A 21263-nucleotide genomic window follows, 5' to 3' on the forward strand; every position below is an offset into this window, starting at 1 on the left:
GTACGCTAACACTAACCCGCGCCCTCACAGGCACGCTCCCCCTAAAGCGTTGCCGTACCCTCACCTGGACCCTAAACCGTCCCCGTCCCCTAACCCTAACCCTAGCCCGAACCCTAACCCTAACCCTTCCCCGAAGCCTGACCCTCACCCGTCCCCTAATCCTAACCCGTACGCTAACACTAACCCGCGCCCTCACACGCACGCTCCCCCTAAAGCGTTGCCGTACCCTCACCTGGACCCTAGACCGTCCCCGTCCCCTAACCCTAACCCTAGCCCGAACCCTAACCCTAACCCTTCCCCGAAGCCTGACCCTTACCCGTGCCTTATTCCTAACCCGTACGCTAACACTAACCCGCGCCCTCACACGCACGCTCCCCCTAAAGCGTTACCGTACCCTCACTTGGACCCTACACCGTCCCCGTCCCCTAACCCTAACCTTAGCCCGAATCTTAACCCTAACCCTTCCCCGAAGCCTGACCCTCACCCGTCCCCTAAACCTTACCCGTACGCTAACACTAACCCACGCCCTCACACGCACGCTCCCCCTAAAGCGTTGCCGTACCCTCACCTGGACCCTAAACCGTCCCCGTCCCCTAACCCTAACCCTAGCCCGAACCCTAACCCTAACCCTTCCCCGAAGCCTGACCCTCACCCGTCCCATAATCCTAACCCGTACGCTAACACTAACCCGCGCCCTCACACGCACGCTCCCCCTAAAGCGTTGCCGTACCCTCACCTGGACCCTAAACCGTCCCCGTCCCCTAACCCTAACCCTAGCCCGAACCCTAACCCTAACCCTTCCCCGAAGACTGACCCTCACCCGTCCCCTAATCCTAACCCGTACGCTAACACTAACCCGCGCCCTCACACGCACGCTCCCCCTAAAGCGTTGCCGTACCCTCACCTGGACCCTAGACCGTCCCCGTCCCCTAACCCTAACCCTAGCCCGAACCCTAACCCTAACCCTTCCCCGAAGCCTGACCCTTACCCGTGCCTTATTCCTAACCCGTACGCTAACACTAACCCGCGCCCTCACACGCACGCTCCCCCTAAAGCGTTACCGTACCCTCACTTGGACCCTACACCGTCCCCGTCCCCTAACCCTAACCTTAGCCCGAATCTTAACCCTAACACTTCCCCGAAGCCTGACCCTCACCCGTCCCCTAATCCTAACCCGTACGCTAACACTAACCCGCGCCCTCACACGCACGCTCCCCCTAAAGCGTTGCCGTACCCTCACCTGGACCCTAAACCGTCCCCGTCCCCTAACCCTAACCCTAGCCCGAACCCTAGCCCTAACACTTCCCCGAAGCCTGACCCTCACCCGTCCCCTAATCCTAACCCGTACGCTAACACTAACCCGCGCCCTCACACGCACACTCCCCCTAAAGCGTTGCCGTACCCTCACCTGGACCCTAAACCGTCCCCGTCCCCTAACCCTAACCCTAGCCCGAACCCTAACCCTAACCCTTCCCCGAAGCCTGACCCTCACCCGTCCCCTAATCCTAACCCGTACGCTAACACTAACCCGCGCCCTCACACGCACGCTCCCCCTAAAGCGTTGACGTACCCTCACCTGGACCCTAAATCGTCCCCGTCCCCTAACCCTAACCCTAGCCCGAACCCTAACCCTAACCCTTCCCCGAAGCCTGACACTCACCCGTGCCCTAATCCTAACCCGTACGCTAACACTAACCCGCGCCCTCACACGCACGCTCCCCCTAAAGCGTTGCCATACCCTCACCTGGACCCTAAACCGTCCCCGTCCCCTAACCCTAACCCTAGCCCGAACCCTAACCCTAACCCTTCCCCGAAGCCTGACCCTCACCCGTCCCCTAATCCTAACCCGTACGCTAACACTAACCCGCGCCCTCACACGCACGCTCCCCCTAAAGCGTTGCCGTACCCTCACCTGGACCCTAAACCGTCCCCGTCCCCTAACCCTAACCCTAGCCCGAACCCTAACCCTAACCCTTCCCCAAAGCCTGACCCTCACCCATCCCCTAATCCTAACCCATACGCTAACACTAACCTGCGCCCTCACACGCACGCTCCCCCTAAAGCGTTGCCGAACCCTCACCTGGCCCCTAAACCATCCCCGTCCCCTAAACCTAACCCTAGCCAGAACCCTAACCCTAACTCTTCCCCGAAGCCTGACCCTCACCCGTGCCCTAATCCTAACCCGTACGCTAACACTAACCCGCGCCCTCACACGCACGCTCCCCCTAAAGCGTTGCCGTACCCTCACCTGGACCCTAAACCATCCCCGTCCCCTAACCCTAACCGTAGCCCGAACCCTAACCCTAACCCTTCCCCGAAGCCTGACCCTCACCCGTCCCCTAATCCTAACCTGTACGCTAACACTAACCCGCGCCCTCACACGCACGCTCCCCCTAAAGCGTTGCCGTACCCTCACCTGGACCCTAAACCATCCCCGTCCCCTAACCCTAACCCTAGCCCGAACCCTAACCCTAACCCTTCCCCGAAGCCTGACCCTCACCCGTGCCTTAATCCTAAACCGTACGCTAACACTAACCCGCGCCCTCACACGCACGCTCCCGCTAAAGCGTTACCGTGCACTCACTTGGACCCTACACCGTCCCCGTCCCCTAACCCTAACCCTAGCCCGAACCCTAACCCTAACCCTTCCCCGAAGCCTGACCCTCACCCGTCCCCTAATCCTAACCCGTACGCTAACACTAACCCGCGCCCTCACACGCACGCTCCCCCTAAAGCGTTGCCGTACCCTCACTTGGACCCTACACCGTCGCCGTCCCCTAACCCTAACCCTAGCCCGAACCCTAACCCTAACCCTTCCCCGAAGCCTAACCCTCACCCGTCCCCTAATCCTAACCCGTACGCTAACACTAACCCGCGCCCTCACACGCACCCTCCCCCTAAAGCGTTGCCGTACCCTCACCTGGACCCTAAACCGTCCCCGTCCCCTAACCCTAACCCTAGTCCAAACCCTAACCCTAGCCCAAACCCTAACCCTAACCCTTCCCCGAAGCCAGACCCTCACCCGTCCCCTAATCCTAACCCGTACGCTAACACTAACCCGCGCCCTCACACGCACGCTCCCCCTAAAGCCTTGCCATACCCTACCTGGACCCTAAACCGTCCCCGTCCCCTAACCCTAACCCTAGCCCGAACCCTAACCCTAACCCTTCCCCGAAGCCTGACCCTCACCCGTCCCCTAATCCTAACCCGTACGCTAACACTAACCCGCGCCCTCACACGCACGCTCCCCCTAAAGCGTTGCCGTACCCTCACCTGGACCCTAAACCGTCCCTGTCCCCTAACAATAACCCTAGCCCGAACCCTAACCCTAACCCTTCCCCGAAGCCTGACCCTCACCCGTCCCCTAATCCTAACCCGTACGCTAACACTAACCCGCGCCCTCACACGCACGCTCCCCCTAAAGCGTTGCCGTACCCTCACCAGGACCCTAAACCGTCCCCGTCCCCTAACCCTAGCCCCAGCCCGAACCCTAACCCTAACCCTTCCCCGAAGCCTGATCCTCAACCGTGCCCTTATCCTAACCCGTACGCTAACATTAACTCGCGCCCTCACACGCACGCTCCCCGTAAAGCGTTGCCGTACCCTCACCTGGACCCTAAACCGTCCCCGTCCCCTAACCCTAACCCTAGCCCGAACCCTAAACGTAACACTTCCCCGAAGCCTGACCCTCACCCGTCCCCTAATCCTAACCCGTATGCTAACACTAACCCGCGCCCTCACACGCACGCTCCCCCTAAAGCGTTGCCGTACCCTCACCTGGACCCTAAACCGTCCCCGTCCCCTAACCCTAACCCTAGCCCGAACCCTAACCCTAACCCTTCCCCGAAGACTGACCCTCACCCGTCCCCTAATCCTAACCCGTACGCTAACACTAACCCGCGCCCTCACACGCACGCTCCACCTAAAGAGTTGCCGTACCCTCACCTGGACCCTAAACCGTCCCCGTTCCCTAACCCTAACCCTAGCCCGAACCCTAACCCTAACCCTTCCCCGAAGCCTGACCCTCACCCGTCCCCTAATCCTAACCCGTACGCTAACACTAACCCGTGCCCTCACACGCACGCTCCCCCTAAAGCGTTGCCGTAACCTCACATGGACCCTAAACCGTCCCCGTCCCCTAACCCTAACCCTAGCCCGAACCCTAACCCTAACCCTTCCCCGAAGCCTGACCCTCACCCGTCCCCTAATCCTAACCCGTACGCTAACACTAACCCGCGCAATCACACGCACGCTCCCCCTAAAGCGTTGCCGTACCCTCACCTGGACCCTAAACCGTCCCCGTCCCCTAACCCTAACCCTAGCCCGAACCCTAACCCTAACCCTTCCCCGAAGCCTGACCCTCACCCATCCCCTAATCCTAACCCGTACGCTAACACTAACCCGCGCCCTCACACGCACGCTCCCCCTAAAGCGTTGCCGTACCCTCACCTGGACCCTAAACCGTCCCCGTCCCCTAACCCTAACCCTAGCCCGAACCCTAACCGTAACACTTCCCCGAAGCCTCAGCCTCACCCGTCCCCTAATCCTAACCCGTACGCTAACACTAACCCGCGCCCTCACACGCACGCTCCCCCTAAAGCGTTGCCGTACCCTCACCTGGACCCTAAACCGTCCCCGTCCCCTAAACCTAACCCTAGCCCGAACCCTAACCCTAACCCTTCCCCGAAGCCTGACCCTCACCCGTCCCCTAATCCTAACCCGTACGCTAACACTAACCTGCGCCCTCACACGCACGCTCCCCATAAAGCGTTGCCGTACCCTCACCTGGACCCTAAACCGTCCCCGTCCCCTAACCCTAACCCTAGCCCGAACCCTAGCCCTAACATTCGCCGAAGCCTGACCCTCACCCATGCGCTAATCCTAACCCGTACGCTAACACTAACCCGCGCCCTCACAAGCACGCTCCCCCTAAAGTGTTGCCGTACCCTCACCTGGACTCTAAACCGTCCCCGTCCCCTAACCCTAACCCTAGCCCGAACCCTAACCCTAACTCTTCCCCGAAGCCTGACCCTCACCCGTCCCCTAATCCTAACCCGTACGCTAACACTAACCCGCGCCCTCACACGCACGCTCCCCCTAAAGCGTTGCCATACCCTCACCTGGACCCTAAACCGTCCCGGTCCCCTAACCCTAATCCTAGCACGAATCCTAACCCTAACCCTTCCCTGAAGCCTGACCCTCACCCGTCCCCTAATCCTAACCCGTACGCTAACACTAACCCGCGCCCTCACACGCACGCTCCCCCTAAAGCGTTACCGTGCACTCACTTGGACCCTACACCGTCCCCGTCCCCTAACCCTAACCCTAGCCCGAACCCTAACCCTAACCCTTCCCCGAAGCCTGACCCTCACCCGTCCCCTAATCCTAACCCGTACGCTAACACTAACCCGCGCCCTCACACGCACGCTCCCCCTAAAGCGTTGCCGTACCCTCACTTGGACCCTACACCGTCGCCGTCCCCTAACCCTAACCCTAGCCCGAACCCTAACCCTAACCCTTCCCCGAAGCCTAACCCTCACCCGTCCCCTAATCCTAACCCGTACGCTAACACTAACCCGCGCCCTCACACGCACCCTCCCCCTAAAGCGTTGCCGTACCCTCACCTGGACCCTAAACCGTCCCCGTCCCCTAACCCTAACCCTAGCCCAAACCCTAACCCTAACCCTTCCCCGAAGCCAGACCCTCACCCGTCCCCTAATCCTAACCCGTACGCTAACACTAACCCGCGCCCTCACACGCACGCTCCCCCTAAAGCCTTGCCATACCCTACCTGGACCCTAAACCGTCCCCGTCCCCTAACCCTAACCCTAGCCCGAACCCTAACCCTAACCCTTCCCCGAAGCCTGACCCTCACCCGTCCCCTAATCCTAACCCGTACGCTAACACTAACCCGCGCCCTCACACGCACGCTCCCCCTAAAGCGTTGCCGTACCCTCACCTGGACCCTAAACCGTCCCTGTCCCCTAACAATAACCCTAGCCCGAACCCTAACCCTAACCCTTCCCCGAAGCCTGACCCTCACCCGTCCCCTAATCCTAACCCGTACGCTAACACTAACCCGCGCCCTCACACGCACGCTCCCCCTAAAGCGTTGCCGTACCCTCACCAGGACCCTAAACCGTCCCCGTCCCCTAACCCTAGCCCCAGCCCGAACCCTAACCCTAACCCTTCCCCGAAGCCTGACCCTCAACCGTGCCCTTATCCTAACCCGTACGCTAACATTAACCCGCGCCCTCACACGCACGCTCCCCGTAAAGCGTTGCCGTACCCTCACCTGGACCCTAAACCGTCCCCGTCCCCTAACCCTAACCCTAGCCCGAACCCTAAACGTAACACTTCCCCGAAGCCTGACCCTCACCCGTCCCCTAATCCTAACCCGTATGCTAACACTAACCCGCGCCCTCACACGCACGCTCCCCCTAAAGCGTTGCCGTACCCTCACCTGGACCCTAAACCGTCCCCGTCCCCTAACCCTAACCCTAGCCCGAACCCTAACCCTAACCCTTCCCCGAAGACTGACCCTCACCCGTCCCCTAATCCTAACCCGTACGCTAACACTAACCCGCGCCCTCACACGCACGCTCCACCTAAAGAGTTGCCGTACCCTCACCTGGACCCTAAACCGTCCCCGTTCCCTAACCCTAACCCTAGCCCGAACCCTAACCCTAACCCTTCCCCGAAGCCTGACCCTCACCCGTCCCCTAATCCTAACCCGTACGCTAACACTAACCCGTGCCCTCACACGCACGCTCCCCCTAAAGCGTTGCGGTAACCTCACATGGACCCTAAACCGTCCCCGTCCCCTAACCCTAACCCTAGCCCGAACCCTAACCCTAACCCTTCCCCGAAGCCTGACCCTCACCCGTCCCCTAATCCTAACCCGTACGCTAACACTAACCCGCGCAATCACACGCACGCTCCCCCTAAAGCGTTGCCGTACCCTCACCTGGACCCTAAACCGTCCCCGTCCCCTAACCCTAACCCTAGCCCGAACCCTAACCCTAACCCTTCCCCGAAGCCTGACCCTCACCCATCCCCTAATCCTAACCCGTACGCTAACACTAACCCACGCCCTCACACGCACGCTCCCCCTAAAATGTTGCCGTACCCTCACCTGGACCCTAAACCGTCCCCGTCCCCTAACCCTAACCCTAGCCCGAACCCTAACCGTAACACTTCCCCGAAGCCTCAGCCTCACCCGTCCCCTAATCCTAACCCGTACGCTAACACTAACCCGCGCCCTCACACGCACGCTCCCCCTAAAGCGTTGCCGTACCCTCACCTGGACCCTAAACCGTCCCCGTCCCCTAAACCTAACCCTAGCCCGAACCCTAACCCTAACCCTTCCCCGAAGCCTGACCCTCACCCGTCCCCTAATCCTAACCCGTACGCTAACACTAACCCGCGCCCTCACACGCACGCTCCCCATAAAGCGTTGCCGTACCCTCACCTGGACCCTAAACCGTCCCCGTCCCCTAACCCTAACCCTAGCCCGAACCCTAGCCCTAACATTCGCCGAAGCCTGACCCTCACCCATGCGCTAATCCTAACCCGTACGCTAACACTAACACGCGCCCTCACAAACACGCTCCCCCTAAAGTGTTGCCGTACCCTCACCTGGACTCTAAGCCGTCCCCGTCCCCTAACCCTAACCCTAGCCCGAACCCTAACCCTAACTCTTCCCCGAAGCCTGACCCTCACCCGTCCCCTAATCCTAACCCGTACGCTAACACTAACCCGCGCCCTCACACGCACGCTCCCCCTAAAGCGTTGCCGTACCCTCACCTGGACCCTAAACCGTCCCCGTCCCCTAACCCTAATCCTAGCACGAACCCTAACCCTAACCCTTCCCTGAAGCCTGACCCTCACCCGTCCCCTAATCCTAACCCGTACGCTAACACTAACCCGCGCACTCACACGCACGCTCCCCCTAAAGCATTGCCGTACCCTCACCTGGACCCTAAACCGTCCCCGTCCCCTAACCCTAACCCTAGCCCGAACCCTAACCCTAACCCTTCCCTGAAGCCTGAAACTCACCCGTCCCCTAATCCTAACCCGTACGCTAACACTAACCCGCGCCCTCACACGCACGCTCCCCCTAAAGCGTTGCCGTACCCTCACCTGGACCCTAAACCGTCCCCGTCCCCTAACCCTAACCCTAGCCCGAACCCTAACCCTAACCCTTCCCCGAAGCCTGACCCTCACCCGTCCAATAATCCTAACCCGTACGCTAACACTAACCCGCGCCCTCACACGCACGCTCCCCCAAATCGTTGCCGTACCCTCACCTGGACCCTAAACCGTCCCCGTCCCCTAACCCTAACCCTAGCCCGAACCCTAACCCTAAACCTTCCCCGAAGCCTGACCCTCACTCGTCCCCTAATCCTAACCCGTACGCTAACACTAACCCGCGCCCTCACACGCACGCTCCCCCTAAAGCGTTGCCGTACCCTCACCTGGACTCTAAACCGTCCCCATCCCCTAACCCTAACCCCAGCCCGAACCCTAACCCTAACCCTTCCCCGAAGCCTGACCCCCACCCGTCCCCTAATCCTAACCCGTACGCTAACACTAACCCGCGCCCTCACAAGCTCGCTCCCGCTAAAGCGTTGCCATACCCTCACCTGGACCCTAAACCGTCCCCGTCCCCTAACCCTCACCTTAGCCCGAACCCTAACCCTAACCCTTCCCCGAAGCCTGACCCTCACCCGTCCCCTAATCCTAACCCGTACGCTAACACTAACCCGCGCCCTCACACGCACGCTCCACCTAAAGCGTTGCCGTACCCTCACCTGGACCCTAAACCGTCCCCGTCCCCTAACCCTAACCCTAGCCCGAACCCTAACCCTAACCCTTCCCCGAAGCCTGACCCTCACCCGTCCCCTAATCCTAACCCGTACGCTAACACTAACCCGCGCCCTCACACGCACGCTCCCCCTAAAGCGTTGCCGTACCCTCACCTGGACCCTAAACCGTCCCCGTCCCCTAACCCTAACCCTAGCCCGAACCCTAACCCTAACCCTTCCCCGAAGCCTGACCCTCACCCGTCCCCTAATCCTAACCCGTACGCTAACACTAACCCGTGCCCTCACACGCACGCTCCCCCTAAAGCGTTGCCGTACCCTCACCTGGACCCTAAACCGTCCCCATCCCCTAACCCTAACCCTAGCCCGAACCCTAACCCTAACCCTTCCCCGAAGCCTGACCCTCATCCGTGCCTTAATCCTAACCCGTACGCTAACACTAACCCGCGCCCTCACACGCACGCTCCCCCTAAAGCGTTACCGTACCCTCACTTGGACCCTACACCGTCCCCGTCCCCTAACCCTAACCCTAGCCCGAACCCTAACCCTAACCCTTCCCCGAAGCCTGACCCTCACCCGTCCCCTAATCCTAACCCGTACGCTAACACTAACCCGCGCCCTCACACGCACGCTCCCCCTAAAGCGTTGCCGTACCCTCACCTGGACCCTAAACCGTCCCCGTCCCCTAACCCTAACCCTAGCCCGAACCCTAACCCTAACCCTTCCCCGAAGCCTGACCCTCACCCGTCCCCTAATCCTAACACATACGCTAACAATAACCAACGCCCTCACACGCGCGCTCCCCCTAAAGCGTTGCCGTACCCTCACCTGGACCCTAAACCGTCCCCGTCCCCTAACCCTAACCCTAGCCCGAACCCTAGCCCTAACCCTTCCCCGAAGCCTGACCCTCACCCGTCCCCTAATTCTAACCCGTACGCTAACACTAACCCGCGCCCTCACACGCACGCTCCCCCTAAAGCGTTGCCGTACCCTCACCTGGACCCTGAACCGTCCCAGTCCCCTAACCCTAATTCAAGCCCGAACCCTAACCCTAACCCTTCCCCGAAAACTGACACTCAACCGTCCCCTAATCCTAACCCGTACGCTAACACTAACCCACGCCCTCACACGCACGCTCCCCCTAAAGCGTTGCCGTACCCTCACCTGGACCCTAAACCGTCCCCGTCCCCTAACCCTAACCCTAGCCCGAAACCTAGCCCTAACCCTTCCCCGAAGCCTGACCCTCACCCATGCCCTAATCCTAACCCGTACGCTAACACTAACCCGCGCCCTCACACGCACGCTCCCCCTAAAGCGTTGCCGTATCCTCACCTGGACTCTAAACCGTCCCCGTCCCCTAACCCTAACCCTAGCCCGAACCCTAACCCTAACCCTTCCCCGAAGCCTGACCCTCACCCGTCCCCTAATCCTAACCCGTACGCTAACACTAACCCGCGCCCTCACAAGCACGCTCCCGCTAAAGCGTTGCCATACCCTCACCTGGACCCTAAACCGTCCCCGTCCCCTAACCCTAACCCTAGCCCGAACCCTAACCCTAACCCTTCCCCGAAGACTGACCCTCACCCGTCCCCTAATCCTAACCCGTACGCTAACACTAACCCGCGCCCTCACACGCACGCTCCCCCTAAAGCGTTGCCGTACCCTCACCTGGACCCTAAACCGTCCCCGTCCCCTAACCCTAACCCTAGCCCGAACCCTAACCCTAACCCTTCCCCGAAGCCTGACCCTCACCCGTCCCCTAATCCTAAGCCGTACGCTAACACTAACCCGCGCCCTCACAAGCACGCTCCCGCTAAAGAGTTGCCGTACCCTCACCTGGAACCTAAACCGTCCCCGTTCCCTAACCCTAACCCTAGCCCGAACCCTAACCCTAACCCTTCCCCGAAGCCTGACCCTCACCCGTCCCCTAATCCTAACCCGTACGCTAACACTAAACCGTGCCCTCACACGCACGCTCCCCCTAAAGCGTTGCCGTACCCTCACCTGGACCCTAAACCGTCCCCGTCCCCTAACCCTAACCCTAGCCCGAACCCTAACCCTAACCCTTCCCCGAAGCCTGACCCTCATCCGTGCCTTAATCCTAACCCGTACGCTAACACTAACCCGCGCCCTCACACGCACGCTCCCCGTAAAGCGTTACCGTACCCTCACTTGGACCCTACACCGTCCCCGTCCCCTAACCCTAACCCTATTCCGAACCCTAACCCTAACCCTTCCCCGAAGCCTGACCCTCACGCGTCCCCTAATCCTAACCCGTACGCTAACACTAACCCGCGCCCTCACACGCACGCTCCCCCTAAAGCGTTGCCGTACCCTCACCTGGACCCTAAACCGTCCCCGTCCCCTAACCCTAACACTAGCCCGAACCCTAACCTTAACCCTTCCCCGAAGCCTGACCCTCACCCGTCCCCTAATCCTAACACATACGCTAACAATAACCCACGCCCTCACACGCGCGCTCCCCCTAAAGCGTTGCCGTACCCTCACCTGGACCCTAAACCGTCCCCGTCCCCTAACCCTAACCCTAGCCCGAACCCTAGCCCTAACCCTTCCCCGAAGCCTGACCCTCACCCGTCCCCTAATTCTAACCCGTACGCTAACACTAACCCGCGCCCTCACACGCACGCTCCCCCTAAAGCGTTGCCGTACCCTCACCTGGACCCTGAACCGTCCCAGTCCCCTAACCCTAATTCAAGCCCGAACCCTAACCCTAACCCTTCCCCGAAAAATGACACTCATCCGTCCCCTAATCCTAACCCGTACGCTAACACTAACCCACGCCCTCACACGCACGCTCCCCCTAAAGCGTTGCCGTACCCTCACCTGGACCCTAAACCGTCCCCGTCCCCTAACCCTAACCCTAGCCCGAAACCTAGCCCTAACCCTTCCCCGAAGCCTGACCCTCACCCATGCCCTAATCCTAACCCGTACGCTAACACTAACCCGCGCCCTCACACGCACGCTCCCCCTAAAGCGTTGCCGTACCCTCACCTGGACTCTAAACCGTCCCCGTCCCCTAACCCTAACCCTAGCCCGAACCCTAACCCTAACCCTTCCCCGAAGCCTGACCCTCACCCGTCCCCTAATCCTAAGCCGTACGCTAACACTAACCCGCGCCCTCACAAGCACGCTCCCGCTAAAGCGTTGCCATACCCTCACCTGGACCCTAAACCGTCCCCGTCCCCTAACCCTAACCCTAGCCCGAACCCTAACCCTAACCCTTCCCCGAAGACTGACCCTCACCCGTCACCTAATCCTAACCCGTACGCTAACACTAACCCGCGCCCTCACACGCACACTCCCCCTAAAGAGTTGCCGTACCCTCACCTGGACCCTAAACCGTCCCCGTTCCCTAACCCTAACCCTAGCCCGAACCCTAACCCTAACCCTTCCCCGAAGCCTAACCCTCACCCGTCCCCTAATCCTAACCCGTACGCTAACACTAACCCGTGCCCTCACACGCACGCTCCCCCTAAAGCGTTGCCGTACCCTCACCTGGACCCTAAACCGTCCCCGTCCCCTAACCCTAACCCTAGCCCGAACCCTAACCCTAACCCTTCCCCGAAGCCTGACCCTCACCCGTCCCCTAATCCTAACCCGTACGCTAACACTAACGCACGCCCTCACACACACGCTCCCTCTAAAGCGTTGCCGTACCCTCACCTGGACCCTAAACCGTCCCCGTCACCTAACCCTAACCCTAGCCCGAACCCTAACCCTAACCCTTCCCCGAAGCCTGACCCTCACCCGTCCCCCAATCCTAACCCGTACGCTAACACTAACCTGCGCCCTCACACGCACGCTCCCCCTAAAGCGTTGCCGTACCCTCACCTGGACCCTAAACCATCCCCGTCCCCTAACCCTAACCCTAGCCCGAACCCTAACCCTAACACTTCCCCGAAGCCTGACCCTCACCCGTGCCCTAATCCTAACCCGTACGCTAACACTAACACGCGCCCTCACACGCACGCTCCCCCTAAAGCGTTCCCATACCCTCACCTGGACCTTAAACTGTCCCCGTCCCCTAACCCTAACCCTAGCCCGAACCCTAACCCTAACCCTTCCCCGAAGCCTGACCCTCACCCGTCCCCTAATCCTAACCTGTACGCTAACACTAACCCGCGCCCTCACACGCACGCTCCCCCTAAAGCGTTGCCGTACCCTCACCTGGACCCTAAACCATCCCCGTCCCCTAACCCTATCCCTAGCCCGAACCCTAACCCTAACTCTTCCCCGAAGCCTGACCCTCACCCGTGCCTTAATCCTAACCCGTACGCTAACACTAACCCGCGCCCTCACACGCACGCTCCCCCTAAAGCGTTACCGTACCCTCACTTGGACCCTACACAGTCCCCGTCCCCTAACCCTAACCCTAGCCCGAACCCTAACCCTAACCCTTCCCCAAAGCCTGACCCTCACCCGTCCCCTAATCCTAACCCGTACACTAACACTAACCCGCGCCCTCACACGCACGCTCCCCCTAAACCGTTGCCGTACCCTCACTTGGAGCCTACACCGTCCCCGTCCTCTAACTCTAACCCTAGCCCGAACCCTAACCCTAACCCTTCCCCGAAGCCTGACCCTCATCCGTCCCCTAATCCTAACCCGTACGCTAACACTAACCCGCGCCCTCACACGCACGCTCCCCCTAAAGCGTTGCCGTACCCTCACCTGGACCCTAAACCGTCCCCGTCCCCTAACCCTAACCCTAGCCCGAACCCTAACCCTAACCCTTCCCCGAAGCCTGACCCTCACCCGTCCCCTAATCCTAACCCGTACGCTAACACTAACCCGCGCCCTCACACGCACGCTCCCCCTAAAGCGTTGCCGTACCCTCACCTGGACCCTAAACCGTCCCCGTCCCCTAACCCTAACCCTAGCCCGAACCCTAACCCTAACCCTTCCCCGAAGCCTGACCCTCACCCGTGCCCTAATCCTAACCCGTACGCTAACACTAACCCGCGCCCTCACACGCACGCTCCCCCTAAAGCGTTGCCGTACCCTCACTTGGACCCTAAACCGTCCCCGTCCCCTAACCCTAACACAAGCCCGAACCCTAACCCTAACCCTTCCCCGAAGCCTGACCCTCACCCGTCCCCTAATCCTAACCCGTACGCTAACACTAACCCGCGCCCTCACACGCACGCTCCCCCTAAAGCGTTGCCGTCCCTCACCTGGACCCTAAACCATCCCCGTCCCTTAACCCTAACCCTAGCCCGAACCCTACCCCTAACCCTTCCCCGAAGCCTGACCCTCACCCGTGCCTTAATCCTAACCAGTACGCTAACACTAACCCGCGCCCTCACACGCACGCTCCCCGAAAGCGTTACCGTACCCTCACTTGGACCCTACACCGTCCCCGTCACCTAACCCTAACCCTAGCCCGAACCCTAACCCTAACCCTTCCCCGAAGCCTGACCCTCACCCGTCCCTTAATCCTAACCCGTACGCTAACACTAACCCGCGCCCTCACACGCACGCTCCCCCTAAAGCGTTGCCGTACCCTCACCTGGACCCTAAACCGTCCCCGTCCCCTAACCCTAACCCTAGACCGAACCCTAACCCTAACCCTTCCCCGAAGCCTGACCCTCACCCGTCCCCTAATCCTAACCCGTACGCTAACACTAACCCGCGCCCTCACACGCGCGCTCCCCCTAAAGCGTTGCCGTACCCTCACCTGGACCCTAAACCGTCCCCGTCCCCTAACCCTAACCCTAGCCCGAACCCTAACCCTAACCCTTCCCCGAAGCCTGACCCTCACCCGTCCCCTAATCCTAACCCGTACGCTAACACTAACCCGCGCCCTCACACGCACGCTCCCCCTAAAGCGTTGCCGTACCCTCACCTGGACCCTAAACCGTCCCCGTCCCCTAACCCTAACCCTAGCCCGAACCCTAACCCTAACCCTTCCCCGAACCCTGACCCTCACCCGTGCCCTAATCCTAACCCGTACGCTAACACTAACCCGCGCCCTCACACGCACGCTCCCCCTAAAGCGTTGCCGTACCCTCACCTGGACCCTAAACCGTCCCCGTCCCCTAACCCTAACCCTAGCCCGAACCCTAACCCTAACCCTTCCCCGAAGCCTGACCCTCACCCGTCCCCTAATCCTAACCCGTACGCTAACACTAACGCACGCCCTCACACACACGCTCCCTCTAAAGCGTTGCCGTACCCTCACCTGGACCCTAAACCGTCCCCGTCACCTAACCCTAACCCTAGCCCGAACCCTAACCCTAACCCTTCCCCGAAGCCTGACCCTCACCCGTCCCCCAATCCTAACCCGTACGCTAACACTAACCTGCGCCCTCACACGCACGCTCCCCCTAAAGCGTTGCCGTACCCTCACCTGGACCCTAAACCATCCCCGTCCCCTAACCCTAACCCTAGCCCGAACCCTAACCCTAACACTTCCCCGAAGCCTGACCCTCACCCGTGCCCTAATCCTAACCCGTACGCTAACACTAACACGCGCCCTCACACGCACGCTCCCCCTAAAGCGTTCCCATACCCTCACCTGGACCTTAAACTGTCCCCGTCCCCTAACCCTAACCCTAGCCCGAACCCTAACCCTAACCCTTCCCCGAAGCCTGACCCTCACCCGTCCCCTAATCCTAACCTGTACGCTAACACTAACCCGCGCCCTCACACGCACGCTCCCCCTAAAGCGTTGCCGTACCCTCACCTGGACCCTAAACCATCCCCGTCCCCTAACCCTATCCCTAGCCCGAACCCTAACCCTAACTCTTCCCCGAAGCCTGACCCTCACCCGTGCCTTAATCCTAACCCGTACGCTAACACTAACCCGCGCCCTCACACGCACGCTCCCCCTAAAGCGTTACCGTACCCTCACTTGGACCCTACACAGTCCCCGTCCCCTAACCCTAACCCTAGCCCGAACCCTAACCCTAACCCTTCCCCAAAGCCTGACCCTCACCCGTCCCCTAATCCTAACCCGTACACTAACACTAACCCGCGCCCTCACACGCACGCTCCCCCTAAACCGTTGCCGTACCCTCACCTGGACCCTAAACCGTCCCCGTCCCCTAACCCTAACCCTAGCCCGAACCCTAACCCTAACCCTTCCCCGAAGCCTGACCCTCACCCGTCCCCTAATCCTAACCCGTACGCTAACACTAACCCGCGCCCTCACACGCACGCTCCCCCTAAAGCGTTGCCGTACCCTCACCTGGACCCTAAACCGTCCCCGTCCCCTAACCCTAACCCTAGCCCGAACCCTAACCCTAACCCTTCCCCGAAGCCTGACCCTCACCCGTCCCCTAATCCTAACCCGTACGCTAACACTAACCCGCGCCCTCACACGCACGCTCCCCCTAAAGCGTTGCCGTACCCTCACTTGGACCCTAAACCGTCCCCGTCCCCTAACCCTAACACAAGCCCGAACCCTAACCCTAACCCTTCCCCGAAGCCTGACCCTCACCCGTCCCCTAATCCTAACCCGTACGCTAACACTAACCCGCGCCCTCACACGCACGCTCCCCCTAAAGCGTTGCCGTCCCTCACCTGGACCCTAAACCATCCCCGTCCCTTAACCCTAACCCTAGCCCGAACCCTACCCCTAACCCTTCCCCGAAGCCTGACCCTCACCCGTGCCTTAATCCTAACCAGTACGCTAACACTAACCCGCGCCCTCACACGCACGCTCCCCGAAAGCGTTACCGTACCCTCACTTGGACCCTACACCGTCCCCGTCACCTAACCCTAACCCTAGCCCGAACCCTAACCCTAACCCTTCCCCGAAGCCTGACCCTCACCCGTCCCTTAATCCTAACCCGTACGCTAACACTAACCCGCGCCCTCACACGCACGCTCCCCCTAAAGCGTTGCCGTACCCTCACCTGGACCCTAAACCGTCCCCGTCCCCTAACCCTAACCCTAGACCGAACCCTAACCCTAACCCTTCCCCGAAGCCTGACCCTCACCCGTCCCCTAATCCTAACCCGTACGCTAACACTAACCCGCGCCCTCACACGCGCGCTCCCCCTAAAGCGTTGCCGTACCCTCACCTGGACCCTAAACCGTCCCCGTCCCCTAACCCTAACCCTAGCCCGAACCCTAACCCTAACCCTTCCCCGAAGCCTGACCCTCACCCGTCCCCTAATCCTAACCCGTACGCTAACACTAACCCGCGCCCTCACACGCACGCTCCCCCTAAAGCGTTGCCGTACCCTCACTTGGACCCTAAACCGTCCCCGTCCCCTAACCCTAACCCTAGCCCGAACCCTAACCCTAACCCTTCCCCGAACCCTGACCCTCACCCGTGCCCTAATCCTAACCCGTACGCTAACACTAACCCGCGCCCTCACACGCACGCTCCCCCTAAAGCGTTGCCGTACCCTCACCTGGACCCTAAACCGTCCCCGTCCCCTAACCCTATCCCTAGCCCGAACCCTAACCCTAACTCTTCCCCGAAGCCTGACCCTCACCCGTGCCTTAATCCTAACCCGTACGCTAACACTAACCCGCGCCCTCACACGCACGCTCCCCCTAAAGCGTTACCGTACCCTCACTTGGACCCTACACAGTCCCCGTCCCCTAACCCTAACCCTAGCCCGAACCCTAACCCTAACCCTTCCCCAAAGCCTGACCCTCACCCGTCCCCTAATCCTAACCCGTACACTAACACTAACCCGCGCCCTCACACGCACGCTCCCCCTAAAGCGTTGCCGTACCCTCACTTGGAGCCTACACCGTCCCCGTCCTCTAACTCTAACCCTAGCCCGAACCCTAACCCTAACCCTTCCCCGAAGCCTGACCCTCATCCGTCCCCTAATCCTAACCCGTACGCTAACACTAACCCGCGCCCTCACACGCACGCTCCCCCTAAAGCGTTGCCGTACCCTCACCTGGACCCTAAACCGTCCCCGTCCCCTAACCCTAACCCTAGCCCGAACCCTAACCCTAACCCTTCCCCGAAGCCTGACCCTCACCCGTCCCCTAATCCTAACCCGTACGCTAACACTAACCCGCGCCCTCACACGCACGCTCCCCCTAAAGCGTTGCCGTACCCTCACCTGGACCCTAAACCGTCCCCGTCCCCTAACCCTAACCCTAGCCCGAACCCTAACCCTAACCCTTCCCCGAAGCCTGACCCTCACCCGTGCCCTAATCCTAACCCGTACGCTAACACTAACCCGCGCCCTCACACGCACGCTCCCCCTAAAGCGTTGCCGTACCCTCACTTGGACCCTAAACCGTCCCCGTCCCCTAACCCTAACACAAGCCCGAACCCTAACCCTAACCCTTCCCCGAAGCCTGACCCTCACCCGTCCCCTAATCCTAACCCGTACGCTAACACTAACCCGCGCCCTCACACGCACGCTCCCCCTAAAGCGTTGCCGTCCCTCACCTGGACCCTAAAACATCCCCGTCCCTTAACCCTAACCCTAGCCCGAACCCTACCCCTAACCCTTCCCCGAAGCCTGACCCTCACCCGTGCCTTAATCCTAACCAGTACGCTAACACTAACCCGCGCCCTCACACGCACGCTCCCCGAAAGCGTTACCGTACCCTCACTTGGACCCTACACCGTCCCCGTCACCTAACCCTAACCCTAGCCCGAACCCTAACCCTAACCCTTCCCCGAAGCCTGACCCTCACCCGTCCCTTAATCCTAACCCGTACGCTAACACTAACCCGCGCCCTCACACGCACGCTCCCCCTAAAGCGTTGCCGTACCCTCACCTGGACCCTAAACCGTCCCCGTCCCCTAACCCTAACCCTAGACCGAACCCTAACCCTAACCCTTCCCCGAAGCCTGACCCTCACCCGTCCCCTAATCCTAACCCGTACGCTAACACTAACCTGCGCCCTCACACGCGCGCTCCCCCTAAAGCGTTGCCGTACCCTCACCTGGACCCTAAACCGTCCCCGTCCCCTAACCCTAACCCTAGCCCGAACCCTAACCCTAACCCTTCCCCGAAGCCTGACCCTCACCCGTCCCCTAATCCTAACCCGTACGCTAACACTAACCCGCGCCCTCACACGCACGCTCCCCCTAAAGCGTTGCCGTACCCTCACCTGGACCCTAAACCGTCCCCGTCCCCTAACCCTAACCCTAGCCCGAACCCTAACCCTAACCCTTCCCCGAACCCTGACCCTCACCCGTGCCCTAATCCTAACCCGTACGCTAACACTAACCCGCGCCCTCACACGCACGCTCCCCCTAAAGCGTTGCCGTACCCTCACCTGGACCCTAAACCGTCCCCGTCCCCTAACCCTAACCCTAGCCCGAACCCTAACCCTAACCCTTCCCCGAAGCCTGACCCTCACCCGTCCCCTAATCCTAACCCGTACGCTAAAACTAACCCGCGCCCTCACACGCACGCTCCCCCTAAAGTGTTGCCGTACCCTCACCTGGACCCTAAACCGTCCCCGTCCCCTAACCCTAACCCTAGACCGAACCCTAACCCTAACCCTTCCCTGAAGCCTGACCCTCACCCGTCCCCTAATCCTAACCCGTACGCTAACACTAACCCGCGCCCTCACACGCGCGCTCCCCCTAAAGCGTTGCCGTACCCTCACCTGGACCCTAAACCGTCCCCGTCCCCTAACCCTAACGCTAGCCCGAACCGTAGCCCTAACCCTTCCCGGAAGCCTGACCCTCACTCGTCCCCTAATCCTAACCCGTACGCTAACACTAACCCACGCCCTCACACGCACGCTCCCCCTAAAGCCTTGCCGTACCCTCACCTGGACCCTAAACCGTCCCCGTCCCCTAACCCTAACCCTAGCCCGAACCCTAAACGTAACCCTTCCCCGAAGCCTGACCCTCACCCGTCCCCTAATCCTAACCCGTACGCTAACACTAACCCGCGCCCTCACACGCACGCTCCCCCTAAAGCGTTGCCGTACCCTCACCTGGACCCTAAACCGTCCCCGTCCCCTAACCCTAACCCTAGCCCGAACCCTAACCCTAAACCTTCCCCGAAGCCTGAACGTCACCCGTCCCCTAATCCTAACCCGTACGCTAACACTAACCCGCGCCCTCACACGCACGCTCCCCCTAAAGCGTTGCCGTACCCTCACCTGGACCCTAAACCGTCGCCGTCCCCTAACCCTTACCCTAGCCCGAACCCTAACCGTAACACTTCCCCGAAGCCTCAGCCTCACCCGTCCCCTAATCCTAACCCGTACGCTAACACTAAACCGCGCCCTCACACGCACGCTCCCCCTAAAGCGTTGCCGTACCCTCACCTGGACCCTAAACCGTCCCCGTCCCCTAACCCTAACCCTAGCCCGAACCGTTCCCTAACCCTTCCCCGAAGCCTGACCCTCACCCGTCCCCTAATCCTAACCCGTACGCTAACACTAACCCGCGCCCTCACACGCACGCTCCCCCTAAAGCGTTGCCGAACCCTCAGCTGGACCCTAAACCGTCCCCGTCCCTGTCCCCGAACCCTAGGCCGAACCCTAACCCTAACCCTTCCCCGAAGCCTGACCCTCATCCGTGCCTTAATCCTAACCCGTACGCTAACACTAACCCGCGCCCTCACACGCACGCTCCCCCTAAAGCGTTACCGTACCCTCACTTGGACCCTACACCGTCCCCGTCCCCTATCCCTAACCCTAGCCCGAACCCTAACCCTAACCCTTCCCCGAAGCCTGACCCTCACCCGTCCCCTAATCCTAACCCGTACGCTAACACTGACCCGCGCCCTCACACGCACGTTCCCCTAATGCGTTGCCGTACCCTCACCTGGACCCTAAACCGTCCCCGTCCCCTAACCCTAACCCTAGACCGAACCCTAACCCTAACACTTCCCCGAAGCCTGGCCCTCACCCGTCCCCTAATCCTAACCCATACGCTAACAATAACCCGCGCCCTCACACGCGCGCTCCCCCTAAAGCGTTGCCGTACCCTCACCTGGACCCTAAACCGTCCCCGTCCCCTAACCCTAACCCTAGCCCGAACCCTAGCCCTAACCCTTCCCCGAAGCCTGACCCTCACCCGTCCCCTAATCCTAACCCGTACGCTAACACTAACCCGCGCCCTCACACGCACGCTCCCCCTAAAGCGTTGCCGTACCCTCACCTGGACCCTGAACCGTCCCAGTCCCCTAACCCTAACCCAAGCCCGAACCCTAACCCTAACCCTTCCCCGAAACCTGACCCTCATCCGTCCCCTAATCCTAACTCGTACGCTAACACTAACCCGCGCCCTCACACGCACGCTCCCCCTAAAGCGTTGCCGTACCCTCACCTGGACCCTAAACCGTCCCCGTCCCCTAACCCTAACCCTAGCCCGAACCCTAACCCTAACCCTTCCCCAAAGCCTGACCCTCACCCGTCCCCTAATTCTAACCCGTACGCTAACACTAACCCACGCCCTCACACGCACGCTCCCCCTAAAGCGTTGCCGTACCCTCACCTGGACCCTAAACCGTCCCCGTCCCC

The sequence above is a fragment of the Stenella coeruleoalba genome (assembly GCF_951394435.1).
Source record: "Stenella coeruleoalba genome assembly, chromosome: 17".
Lineage (NCBI taxonomy): Eukaryota > Metazoa > Chordata > Mammalia > Artiodactyla > Delphinidae > Stenella > Stenella coeruleoalba.